Source organism: Myotis nattereri (genome assembly GCF_964212035.1).
Source record: "Myotis nattereri genome assembly, chromosome: 7".
Taxonomy (NCBI): domain Eukaryota; kingdom Metazoa; phylum Chordata; class Mammalia; order Chiroptera; family Vespertilionidae; genus Myotis; species Myotis nattereri.
The window spans coordinates 39,072,306-39,084,631 of NC_138082.1; positions in this window are offsets into that span (position 1 = coordinate 39,072,306).

The window sequence follows — 12,326 nt, forward strand, 5'->3', positions numbered from 1 at the left end:
GTAATAAATAGAGGAGAATTAAGAGCTCATCAGCACTGTCATCGTAGACAGTGAATAGACTGAATTATGTGCTTAAGGGGATGAATCAATGAATATTGGCAAACTCTGCTAAGAAAAGTGCTGCTTTGGAAAATATCTCAGAGAAAAATGTTTCTACTAGTATTTCTTCCTTCTTTAGTATATTTTTATTTCAATGAATACTTCAATAAATTAGGGTTATCTTTTAAAGATTTACACTGGGACTCCATGATTGAACTACCCCCTAATGAGCTCACAGGGATCCCTGTCATATCTGCGATTTTGAAGTACGCGCTGTGAAAACCTGTCATTGAGTGCTCACTGGAAATATGTGTTGCTCTCCTGACCCAAGAGAGTAATCAAATTGCTAGCTGTTTTTTTTTAAAGGAGAACATGGGAGAAATATTAAAATAATGAGGAAATATGCCATGTGTATAGTATGGAAGTATACTCAGAGCTATTTAAAATATCCTTTGTATAAAATGGAACATCAATCTAATTCCTAGAGTGGAGAGTGAGCATGGCAAATCCAATGTAGCTGCAAGCCAGTTTACATTGTATGTTACCAATGTTCAATTTAAGAAAAGATTGAAGAACATCAGGCTGCTATAAAAACAATTTGTGCAGAATAAATTTGGTCCTTGCCAACCGTTTCTCAGGGAAAGCAGCTCTGCATCTGAGCTAGGTTATCATGCGACATGGGTTACTTGTACTCAAGCGGAATGATTATGAGGCATAAAATCATTCTGACAAATAGATTTACAAAAGTATTAAATATTTGAAATGAGAGCAATTTCGACAATCTAAATGGTATTTAAATACTGTTAACCGAGAATAGGTATGAAGAGAAGTATGCCTCTTACTGCACCCTGCAAGCTTTTTCCTTGTCAGGTTTTGCACAGCCGCCTACCACATAATGGGTTCCGGAGGGACAGGCAGCATTAGGAACTAAGCTCTTCGCAATGTGGCCCATGCTGTTCAGGGGCAGGTGAAAGGTCAGGAGGGCGAGGGAAGCCTGAGGTGGGAGAGGGCGGTACGGAAAGGTAAATGACATGATTGCTAATGCTAGACCATATTGTACAAATCAAAAGCCATGGAAATGAGGAGGTCAACTGGCAATAAGGAATTAAAACATGGTTTTGTGGAGGATACAGGGTTTCAGGCCAGTCTTTGAAGAAGAATGGAGTTCAATAAAAGTAGTGAAAAGAAAGTGCACTTCACTGACAGCAAAACTTAGCAAAGCTGCTCTTCAACTCGCAAGCTGAAAATATTGTGTTGAAAATGCATTTACTACACCGTACCTACTGGACACCATAGCTTCGCCTGCCAACTGTAAACACGCTCAGAACACTTCCATTAGCCTACAGCTGGGCAAATCACCTCACTGCCACTGCCCAGCGTCATGAGAGAGAATATTGCACCACATATCCTAGCTCAGGAAAATATTAACATTGAAAATTCCAAGTATGGTTTCAACTGAATGCATATTGCTTTCATACCATTGTTCAGTTGAAAATTGTAAGTTGAACCATCACCAGTGGAGCACATCTGTAGTTTAGAGCAGATTTCCAACATGCGTGCTTGCTAGAATTTTTAAAACCTGCAATACCTGACTATTTAGTCAGGGGGACTGACCTATTTTTCCTTAGATTGCTAAATAAAAAAATGACAACAGCCAACACAACAGTAGCCACCTAGTGTGAATGCCCTGTCTTGAACCACAAATATATAGGTCATATATTAGAGTTTCATTTTATCAGTCACCTCGCTTACTAAGGTTGAGTCTGATTGGTTAATTCTTAGTACCAGAAATCCTTATATACAAGTATAGGCACCTGATTTTTTAAAAAGTCCCTGGGAGCAATAAAGTGTAGTAATTATTATTATTATATATGCTTTTACAAATCATTCAAAATTGTAACTTTTGTCAGCTCAGCAAAAATATATTTTTTGGTGCGCCATAGAATTTTAGTAATTAGTTTACGTGTGCCGTATGATGAAAGAGGTTGAAAATTGCTGGTTTAGAGCAAGGGCTTTGGGTCAGAATGCCTAGTTTCAATCCTGCTACCTCTGAAATCTGTGTATTGCGCAAGCCACTTGACTCCTTTGTGCCTTTTCTCATCTCTAAAATGGGACTAATGACAGCGTTTGTCTCTTTAGGCTGTTTGAAGGATTAAGTAAAATAATACATGTAAATCTTTTGGAAGTACCAGGCACATAATAGACACTCAATAAAGTTAGCTATTGCTATTATTAATCATATTACATTCATCAGAATCGTCTATCATTAATTTCTATCATGAATTTCTATTAATTCTCTTTAACTTAATTTTTACCTCCAGAAATGTGACTTCATGTACATTTCATTTCACAAAGAGTAAACCAAAGGCTCTCTATTTTTTTGGAAGTAAACATGGAATAAAAATAATGTAGTTGCTTTTTAAAAATTGTGTCAAATTCCCCTTTTTCTTTCTCTGGACATATGAACAGAATCCAAAAATTTGCTGCTGCTTAAAAAAAAATTATTGATTTCAGAGAGGAAGGGAGAGGCAGAGAGAGATAGAAACATCAATGATAAGAATCATTGATTGGCTGCCTCCTACACGCCCCAAACTGGGGATTGTGCCCACAACCTGGGCATGTGCCATTGACAGGAATTGAACCAGGGACCCTTCGGTCCGCAGGCCAATGCTCTATCCACTGAGCCAAACTGGCTAGGGCTCTGCTGCTTTTAATTAGTAAAAAGTCTAATCCAATTTGAAAACCAAATCTCATATATAATTCATGGTTTAGACTTTTGATTGGAGGTAATGAAGTAAAGAGTCAAGTGTGGCTGCTCTTTAATATATCTCTTCTCCTCTGCCTTCTAGCTTCTCCAGTCTTGGGAGTTGGGGTGCTGGTCGCGGGAATGGAGAGGAGACCAACATCTCCTTCTCAACTGACTGAGGCCACAACCTCTGCTTATAGGTTGTTGCTATTTCTTTGGCTAACACTGACTGACCATCAATGCCCACTGTGTGTTGATTCTCCCATGGGGCACATGTTTCAGTTCTTTGCAGGGCCTTGCTATTGCATGGCTCACTGTCATGGGAGATCCTGCTCTGGCTGACCTTTTCACCCCCACCCTGTCTTAGTTCTCACAATCCATGATCAATCCCACAGCCTCTTACTGCCCGATCCCCAGGCCTGATAAACAGTCTTCCTGGGTCAGATATCTGCCCTCGTATCTTCTTGGTTAAGGGGAAATCCACACAAACATGGGAGAGTAGGCTGGTTCTCATCTCTTCTTTAATCCCTACTAATCTCTTTCCAATTTCCTTCAAGATGACATAGACAGAGTGAGGAGATGTTGTGTAAGGGCACAAACTTACAACTAGTAGATTAATACTGTAAGTCCTGGAGTCCAATGCATAGTATAGTGATTATACTCAAGAACAAATTAAACTAGTATATAATAAAAATGTACTATATATTTCCAAGTTGCTAAGATACTAGGTCTTAATTGCTCTCATCACAAAAAAGAAATAATTATGTGACATGACAGAGATGCTTAATTATATTGTAATAATAATAAATGTTTCAGATCAACACACTGTACACCTCAAACTTATACAATGTTATATGGCAATTATATCTCAATAAAAAAATGCTACATAGTCAGAGGAACAGATCTAGAAATCTGTTTCCTAAGCATACATCGAACAGGGAGATGGGAAGCCAGCTGCTTCTTCTTGCATACACCCCAACTCAAAGAGTGATTCTCTTGGAATATGTTCCCTCGCATATCCTGGAGGAGGCATATCCCTCATTCCCAGCCAACAATTCCCCTTTACCCTGACAATCCTCTGCTTCTTGTACGTGGCCAGAAAAGGAAGAAGTATAGTGGGGACAAGGTTATGATGAAGATAGATGGCTGGTTCCACCACTTCTTAGAAAGTCTTGTAGGGAAGTCTTTGGTGAACTTCAGAGTGCGAGGTTCTTGAGCTCCCTTGGGGCCTTCCCTACAATTTTGGGATAAGATGAGAAATCCTCCCAAGCATCATATGATACACAGCTAGAGCTAGAACTCACTATCTGTGGTCGATGTAATAGAGACTTCTCGTCTGTCTTGCTGAAGTAACTTTTCAAATTCTGGACCAAGTAGTACCTATTCAAAAATGCAACCCTGACTCTCTGTAGTTGGAAAAAAACACAATTTCTCATATTTAAATTGTCATGGTCCTTTATTTATAACACTGTGGTACCTGTTACATATTCCTGTGTTTTCTAATTATTATTTATTTCATATTCTTTATCAATTTTAGATGATGAGGTTCTTGGAAATAAACTTTATGCATAAAAGGATAGTCATATTTTCCATAGCACCACCAAACTCTTAGAATGAAATCATTCTTAAGATGTGCAATTAAGAAACTTTTTGTAAAGGGGACTTTATAAACTCAATACTTAATACAATGTTTTAGAGTCTATAAATAGGCATTCACTTTTAAAAAAAAAAATGGTAGGGAAATTTTGTTACCAGTTTGAATGGTAGAATTTTACAAGCATAATAAATTCCTCTTCTAGAAATATATATAAGAAAATAAAATACATGAGGGTGCTTGCTCCAACATTATATTACTGTAAGTCTGAAAACAATGTAATATCCAGTAGGAGGGAAATGGCTTCAATTTTCACATGTTAATCAAACAAAAAACTGTGCAGCCATTAAAAATAGTCACTATGAGAAATATAAAATTGAGAGATGGAAAATGTTTGTGAAATAACAGTTGCAAGAATAAAAATGAGTAAACATGATTTCAATATAATAAGGCATAGCATTTGAACAAAAATTGGAAGAAAAAAAGAATTTAGTGGGGAAAACTGTAATTTCAGTCATTATAATTTAAAACTTAAGTATATATTTAAAACACCTATTCATGAATGAAAGAACCTGATGTATAACACTCCAGGAGAAAGAAGTTTCTTCCTGTTAATTAATCATCAGAATATGCCCAGCTTTGTCCGTAGCTGAAAGGTCTCCATATCTTTCCCAAGTGATTATTGTAAACCTCAGTTCAGTATCTTGTGTCATAAAGAGGTGTCACTTTTCCTTGGATCTTACTGTCATTTGTCCTTGGATCTCTATTTACCTCTCAATCTAAAGCAGAAGTGTCAAGTGACCTTGACAAGCCATCACTGAGAGCCTGGCTAGCAGAGATGGATATTTAATTCTGTCAATCCCTATTAGACACTAGTGGCTGTCATGGTATCAGTCTGGATCTTTTTTCTTCCTTATGTTTTACCATCAATGCTTTTCCACTGGTCTAAAACTGTGAGTAATCTCAGAAGACCGAGTTGATAATATGAGGGTTGGACAGTTGATACCTAGTCAACTGTTCAATAAATTAAAGCTGCAAAAATATATTAAAAACCAAGTGCTAAGTGGCCAGCCAGCTCCACTGTTATCCAGATTAGTAATTTCTTAGACATATGCATTGGTTTCACTGTTTCTAAAATACTGACATCACAACAGTGGAGACGGGGTGAGTGTAGAAACCTTCCCTGTGTAGCTAATTGAGTTGAATGTACTGACCTATGGTAAACAAAATATTACAGTACAGTTTACCCTTAAACAATGGAGGGGTCAGGGTTGACAACCCCCTGTGCAGTTGAAAAAAAATTAGTGTATAACTTTTGACTCCCCCCAAACTTAGTTGTCCCCTGGTTATCCTCAGTGGATTGGTTTCAGGACCTCGTTGGATACCAAAATCTGAGGATGCTCAAGTCCGCAATGTAAATGGCATAGATAGATGCATATAGTCGGCTCTCTCCATCTTCAGATTCCCAACTGCCATTCAAAACAGTACAGGTATTTACTGGGGGGGAAATCCACATATAAGTGTTCCTTACACAGTTCAAACTTGGGTTGTTCAAGGGTCAATGGTATTTCCAAATCCTCAAGGCCTCATGCTTTCAGTTATTAGCATTGGTAAGTTCTTTGATTTGGAGCATGGTAACAGCTTGTTGTCATAAAGCAGTAACCAATGAAGACGTCTGCTTAGGAATCAAATCCACATTGTTATTAGTTTAGAGTAAACTAGCCAAAACCACCAAATATGAATGTATTTTCTCTTAAAAATATAATCAGGTGTATTACTGTTTTACCAAATTACCTTTTCTTTAGTAGAAAAGAACTATTGTAGTTGTATTCCTTCTTATTGGAAGACTTTACACCATTCTAAGCCCTCAAGTTCTCGTGTCACTGTTTTGTTTTGTTTCTCCTTGACATAGTGAATTTACTTTTGTAAAATAAACCCCACACTGAGATTTTTATAAAATAAATCTCACACTGAGATATTACGCCATTACAATCCTACCTTCAATTAACCTTTTCTCCACTGGCCAACTTAACACAAACTACATAGGTTGTCATTCCAAACCATATAACCTTAGTGTTATAACTAGTGGCCATCTTATAAAATCTACGGCTCTCTTAGGAGGGAGAAAGGGATTTTGAATGCATTGCTGCACACATATTTCATTTATCTCTTGATTATTATACAGTGATATTCCTGAAAATTAGTAGCTACATGATATCAGTTTATTCTGTTCCCTTCTCCCCCTCATAAATGGAAATGTTCTCATATAGTCAAAGCAGCATTAGGTCTGCCAGTGTGCCTTTATTAGTCATGCAGGAGGTTAATCATCTGACTACAAATTAAAGCTTCAGTAAGGCAATATTTTTATTTTTATCCTTAGAGATAGAAAGCCTAATTAGCAAAGGAAATTAAGATTGACAAACTTTGAGATGGTCTGATTTCACAAAATATTTTCCACTAATTTCTCAGAACAGAGAAGTCCAACAGTGTTACGATGAGAGGGGAGTGAATATACTCCTTAGTTCAGACTTGCTTACCTGGGAAGAGGCAATGGTCCATGAGTGAGAATTGGAAAAGCAGAATTTCACATCTCAATTTCACACTCATGGTCACAATCACAATCCTCTTTCCATATTTTATTGCAATTTGGAGAGATGTGGAGGCAATTTCCAATGTTGATTAGAACCCCAATTTGAAATTCTGGAAATCCCTGGGTTAAGAAGATTGACAACCACTATTTGCCTAAAAATGACTGACTCGTTGCCTTATTGATCTGGTGATTGAACCCATATGTGTGCAGCCATGCATTCAAAATCCCCTTTTCCCTCCTAAGAGAGCCATAGATTTTATGAGATGACCACTAGTTATAACACTAAGGTTGTATGGTTTGGAATGACAACCTATGTAGTTTGTGTTAAGTTGGCCGGTGGAGAAAAGGTTAATTGAAGGTAGGATTGTAATTGAAGGTTAGGCCTTGACTTATGAGTGTCCCGACTAACGAGTTTTTCGAGATACAGCCGTCTCTCGGCCGATTTTTTTCTTTGAGTTGCGAGCTAAAATTCGGGTTATGAGCCAGCTTCAGATACCCCACCGCTAGTTGGCGCAGCGAACGTCACAGTGAACGCCACAACATCAACCCAGCATCATGTGTCTCACTCATTTACATTTTGATTTGACATACGAGTAATTTGAGTTACGAGCTCTGTCACAGAACGAATTAAACTCGTAAGTCAAGGCCTCACTGTATGTGTATGTGTGTGTGTGTGTGTGTGTGTGTGATTATATATCTATCATGTAAGTCATTGAATAGCAAAAGGCCAATCAAGAGATTCCAGCCCTTTCCCGGCTGGTGAGGCTCCTGCTGGCTGAATGTTGACCTATGAACCAGGAGATCACGGTTCAATTCCTGGTCAGGGCACATGCCAGGGTTTTGGGCTCGATCCCCAGTATGGGGCATACAGGAGGCAGCTGATCAATCATTCTCTCTAATCATTGATGTTTCTATCTCTCTTTCCCTCTCCCTTCCTCTCAGAAATAAATAAAAACATATTTTAAAAATAGAGATTCAGGCCCTACTAGAAATGAGTTGGAGAACTATTAGGTAATTCTTTAAAAAAATTAACTTATAAATTAAAAAGTCACTAAAATTTAAGAGCATGCTTTTCTAGTAGGAAAGCATATTAAATAGGATAAAAATGATTTATAGTAATAGTAGTGAATATACTATCTGAAAAGATTCCCACTGTAAAATGGATGACAAAGCATAACCCTTTACTTTGCTTTTTTTTAAATTGCTGACAAATTATGCTTTTAATTTTTTTAAAATATATTTTATTGATTTTTTACAGAGAGGAAGGGAGAGGGATAGAGAGTTAGAAACATCGATGAGAGAGAAACATCGATCAGCTGTCTCCTGCACACCCCCTACTGGGGATGTGTCCGCAACCAAGGTACATGCCCTTGACCGGAATCAAACCTGGGACCCTTGAGTCCACAGGCCGATGCTCTATCCACTGAGCCAAACTGGTCAGGGCTCTTTACCTTGCTTTTTAATTTTTTAAATATATACTTATTGTTATTATTTTAAATATTTTAGAGGATCTGAGTTATTTATAAAACATGGTTAATTTTAACAGTCATATGGTTGTATGTGTATTTATTAACACATATTTTGTGTAATACATAATTACTTGATACATTTCAAAATGTAGAATTTATACGGGTCAGTTTCTTAAACCATAGGTTAATAAAACTCAGTATTGACAAAAAAATGATAGAAAAAGGATATATAACCACTGAAAATGTAAATGCATTCTTTTAAAAATGTTGGTTTAAAAAGAAATTAAAATGCAGATTATAGATTATTCATACTACATGTGTTATGATAATCTGGTTGTGTGGTAACAATACTGAGATCTAGATATCAGAAAACTCAGACTCTCGTTTCCTTTTTTGCTAGTTAGCTCTGTAATTTAAGCATGTCGCCTAACTCCTCTAACAGTCTCATTTTCTTATCCTTTCTCCTTTGTTAGCTTAGGAAGAAAAGATAAGTTTAAAAAGTGTCCTCATAATTACCTACCTAGCTATCTATATATATATGGCACCTGTGTATATGCTATTGTTATTTTCAAAATAAGTTAAAATTATTGATCCTGGGGGGAAAAATACCAGTTGTCATAACTTCTAAATTTATATGTAATAGCAGTAACCAAATTTTATTTTCTCTGTGTTTATTATCTTAAGACAGCCATATTTTATATCACACATACAAAATATACTCCATTATTTGGGGATAGTGTGGAGGACAGAGCACAAGCACTGAGTCACTTGCCTTGATTATTTTTTTTTTTTTGCAAAAATGCAGACTGATCAACTTCACAAATGTTTATCAGTATACACAAAAGCCTGCTCATTTGTTTCAAAGTAGAGAGGTTTTACCCTAAAGTTCTCCAAAATAATTCACTTGAAGCTACATTTGATATTCCAATAACTTCTCTGGAAAATTGGCAACAATTAAACACTGGTCAGAATGATTACCTTTCACCCCTCAGATAAATCAGTGGATTTTGTTTCATGAAATTATGTTAATGATTATGGAGAATTTTATCAACTTGAGAAATTTAAAATAAAAATGTGTCACTAATCTATAGTGTCCAAAATTATATTTGGTATAAACATTTGCAGTATATTATGAAGAATAATGTTGGAAAGTCAATGCTTTCAAAACCTCAAATCTATCTGCTAAATATGTCAATAGCCTCTGAATTTTTTTTCATTTTTGAAGACTTGAAAACTTGCGTTATTCCTGCTGTACTAAAACTGGAGAAACTACAAACATTAGTGCTTAAATATGGTCCAGTATACTTTACTTTTACAAACAACAATCTTCAGTATGAATCAGAAGGGCTTTATAAATCAGCATTCATATGCATACAATGCAAAGAACATGATCTAATATTTAACGACAATTTTGTGCATTATGGAGTTCCTTGATGATGGGGATAAAGGGCATTCCATAGATGGATGAACATAGTTTTGAAGGTCAATGACTGGAGATGAACAATTCAGTGCATCCCCCAAATTATAAGACAGAGATTTGCTGAGCCAATATTACATTGCTTCTAATCACTGGCCACCCTTTCCTCTGCTACAGCCACATTTCAGCACACACAGTTCATGCAGCTTCAATAACAGTGAAAAGTTCCAAGTGTTAAGAAAACAGATTTTTTTTTCTTATGATAGTTTTAGGCACAATTGAGCATAAGTAAAGATTAAGCATAAATTTCCTTCGTGGAGACCAATAGAGAATTCAATCTTTGGGAAACCAGAAATTTCATATGCTTGTTTAAGTCTTCTGTTTATCCTTGGCTATGTATTTGGATAAGGAAATGTACTAACATATCATTACATTTTTTAAGTGGTTTGATTTCCTCCCTCCTAATGATCAAGAGAACTATATTAAACAAAATTTCACAGCCTTTAAAGATTGCTGGTATGTTTTATTCCATTTAATCTCATGTACTGCAGTGAATGGCACTTTCTGGAAAAAGAATCAATAAGATAATTTAAAATATTTTAATAATTTTTATTTAAATCAGAAGACCACATGGTATCACTGCTCAGCATTTATAAATATAAAACTTATTGAGGAAGTTGACTATTTTGTTAGATATATGAATCTAGACTTCACGTAATCATCATTTTCTGACAAATCCTCAAAAAGCTGTCACAGTCCCACTTGTAGATCAATAAATATATATGTTAACTGGTGGGTATAAAATGTTATAGATAAACAGCTATATCTGAAACTCCATAACTGAAATGTACATGCCTACATCTGCAGCATACTACCTTCCATCATCTTATGGTGCCACAGGACAGCTTAGAATGTCCCCACTTTGATAGTACCCTCATTTCCATCATGCTGATACATGTTAACTCAAGTTACAGCTGAAACCTGAGGCATAAAACAGTGGACTTTTTGATATTCAATGTTACTAGATAATCAGAGTTTACTTTGTTTTACCTTAAAGTATAACTTAAACACGATGAAAAGAACAGATCTAATTGAAAGTTTGATCAGTTTCGACAAATGTATATACACCAGTGCAACTCAACCCCCCATCAAAACATTAAGCATATCCATCATGCCAGAAAGCTCCCAATCTATCTCACCATTCCCCTCCATGCTCTCCCGCTGCAGAGGCAACCACTGTTCTGTTCTCTGTCACCATAGATGAACTTCGCCTGTTTTAAAACCTTATATGAATGTATGTAATCTTTTGTGTCTGGTTTCATTCACTAAACATGGTTTTGTTTGAGATCCATTCATGTTTTCCGATGTGTCACTAGTTTATTTATTTTTATTGCCGAGTAGTACTCAAGTGTATGAGCAAGCACAGTTTGTTTATCCATTCTCTTGCTGATGAAACATGGGATGTTTTTAGTTTGGGGCTATCATAAATAATGATGTTATGCATGCACTTGCAAAAAGCTTTTTTTGTGAACATATGTTTTCATTTCTCTTTGACAAATACCTAGATGTTGAATTGATTGATAAGGAAGATGTATGTTTAACTTTTTTTTTATAACTTGCAAAATGTTTCCCAAAGGCTGCTCCATTTTATATACCCAGCAAGAATATGAGAGTTTTGGTTGGTCCATAGCCTTCCCCATATTTGCTCTTGTAACTCTTTTTCATCTCAGACATTCTAGTGAATGTGTACTGCATCTCACTATGATGAACACAAGGAACTGTGAGGAGTGGTTCACACATTCATTTCTATGTACAAGTCACAAACTATACCACATTAAGCAGATATATTAAGTAGATTGAGTTAAAAGATAAAAACCAAGATGTTTTTTACTGCTCTTAAGAGGTGTCCTCAGATGTAATTTTGACTAGAAAGAATTTTACTCATATGTTATGTATGCTCATAGCAACTAGTGCTAAAATACATGAAGTATACATGTGTATATGCTGGTACACACAGTTAATTACATATGCCTAATTTGTAAATGCATGTATTATTACTGATGGACTCGGACAGAAGTATTTCTCTACTGCACAGAGTATGAATCAGTTTTTAAGAAACAAGATAACTAAGATGCCAGTGAGCTACGATTACTTGGTAGTTTGTTGAGAGGAAAGGCTGCCTGGAAATAGAAGCATTCTGAGTCATTGATCTTTACTATGTTACTGAAGCATTTAATTTTAAAAATGCATAATTTTACCTAGAATGGAATCCTGAAAAAGTAAGCCATTTTTAAGAGTTTTCTAAATAACTATGTCAGAACAAAAAAATTATTCTCTATCTTGAGTACAGGTGCTGAGACAAGCATGTATTGACTCTTGGCCCTACACTGTCCAAGAATCATAGACCAAGTTCACATGACAAAAGATATGTTTTTATACTGTTGGATTCAAAATATTTCTCAATATTAAAT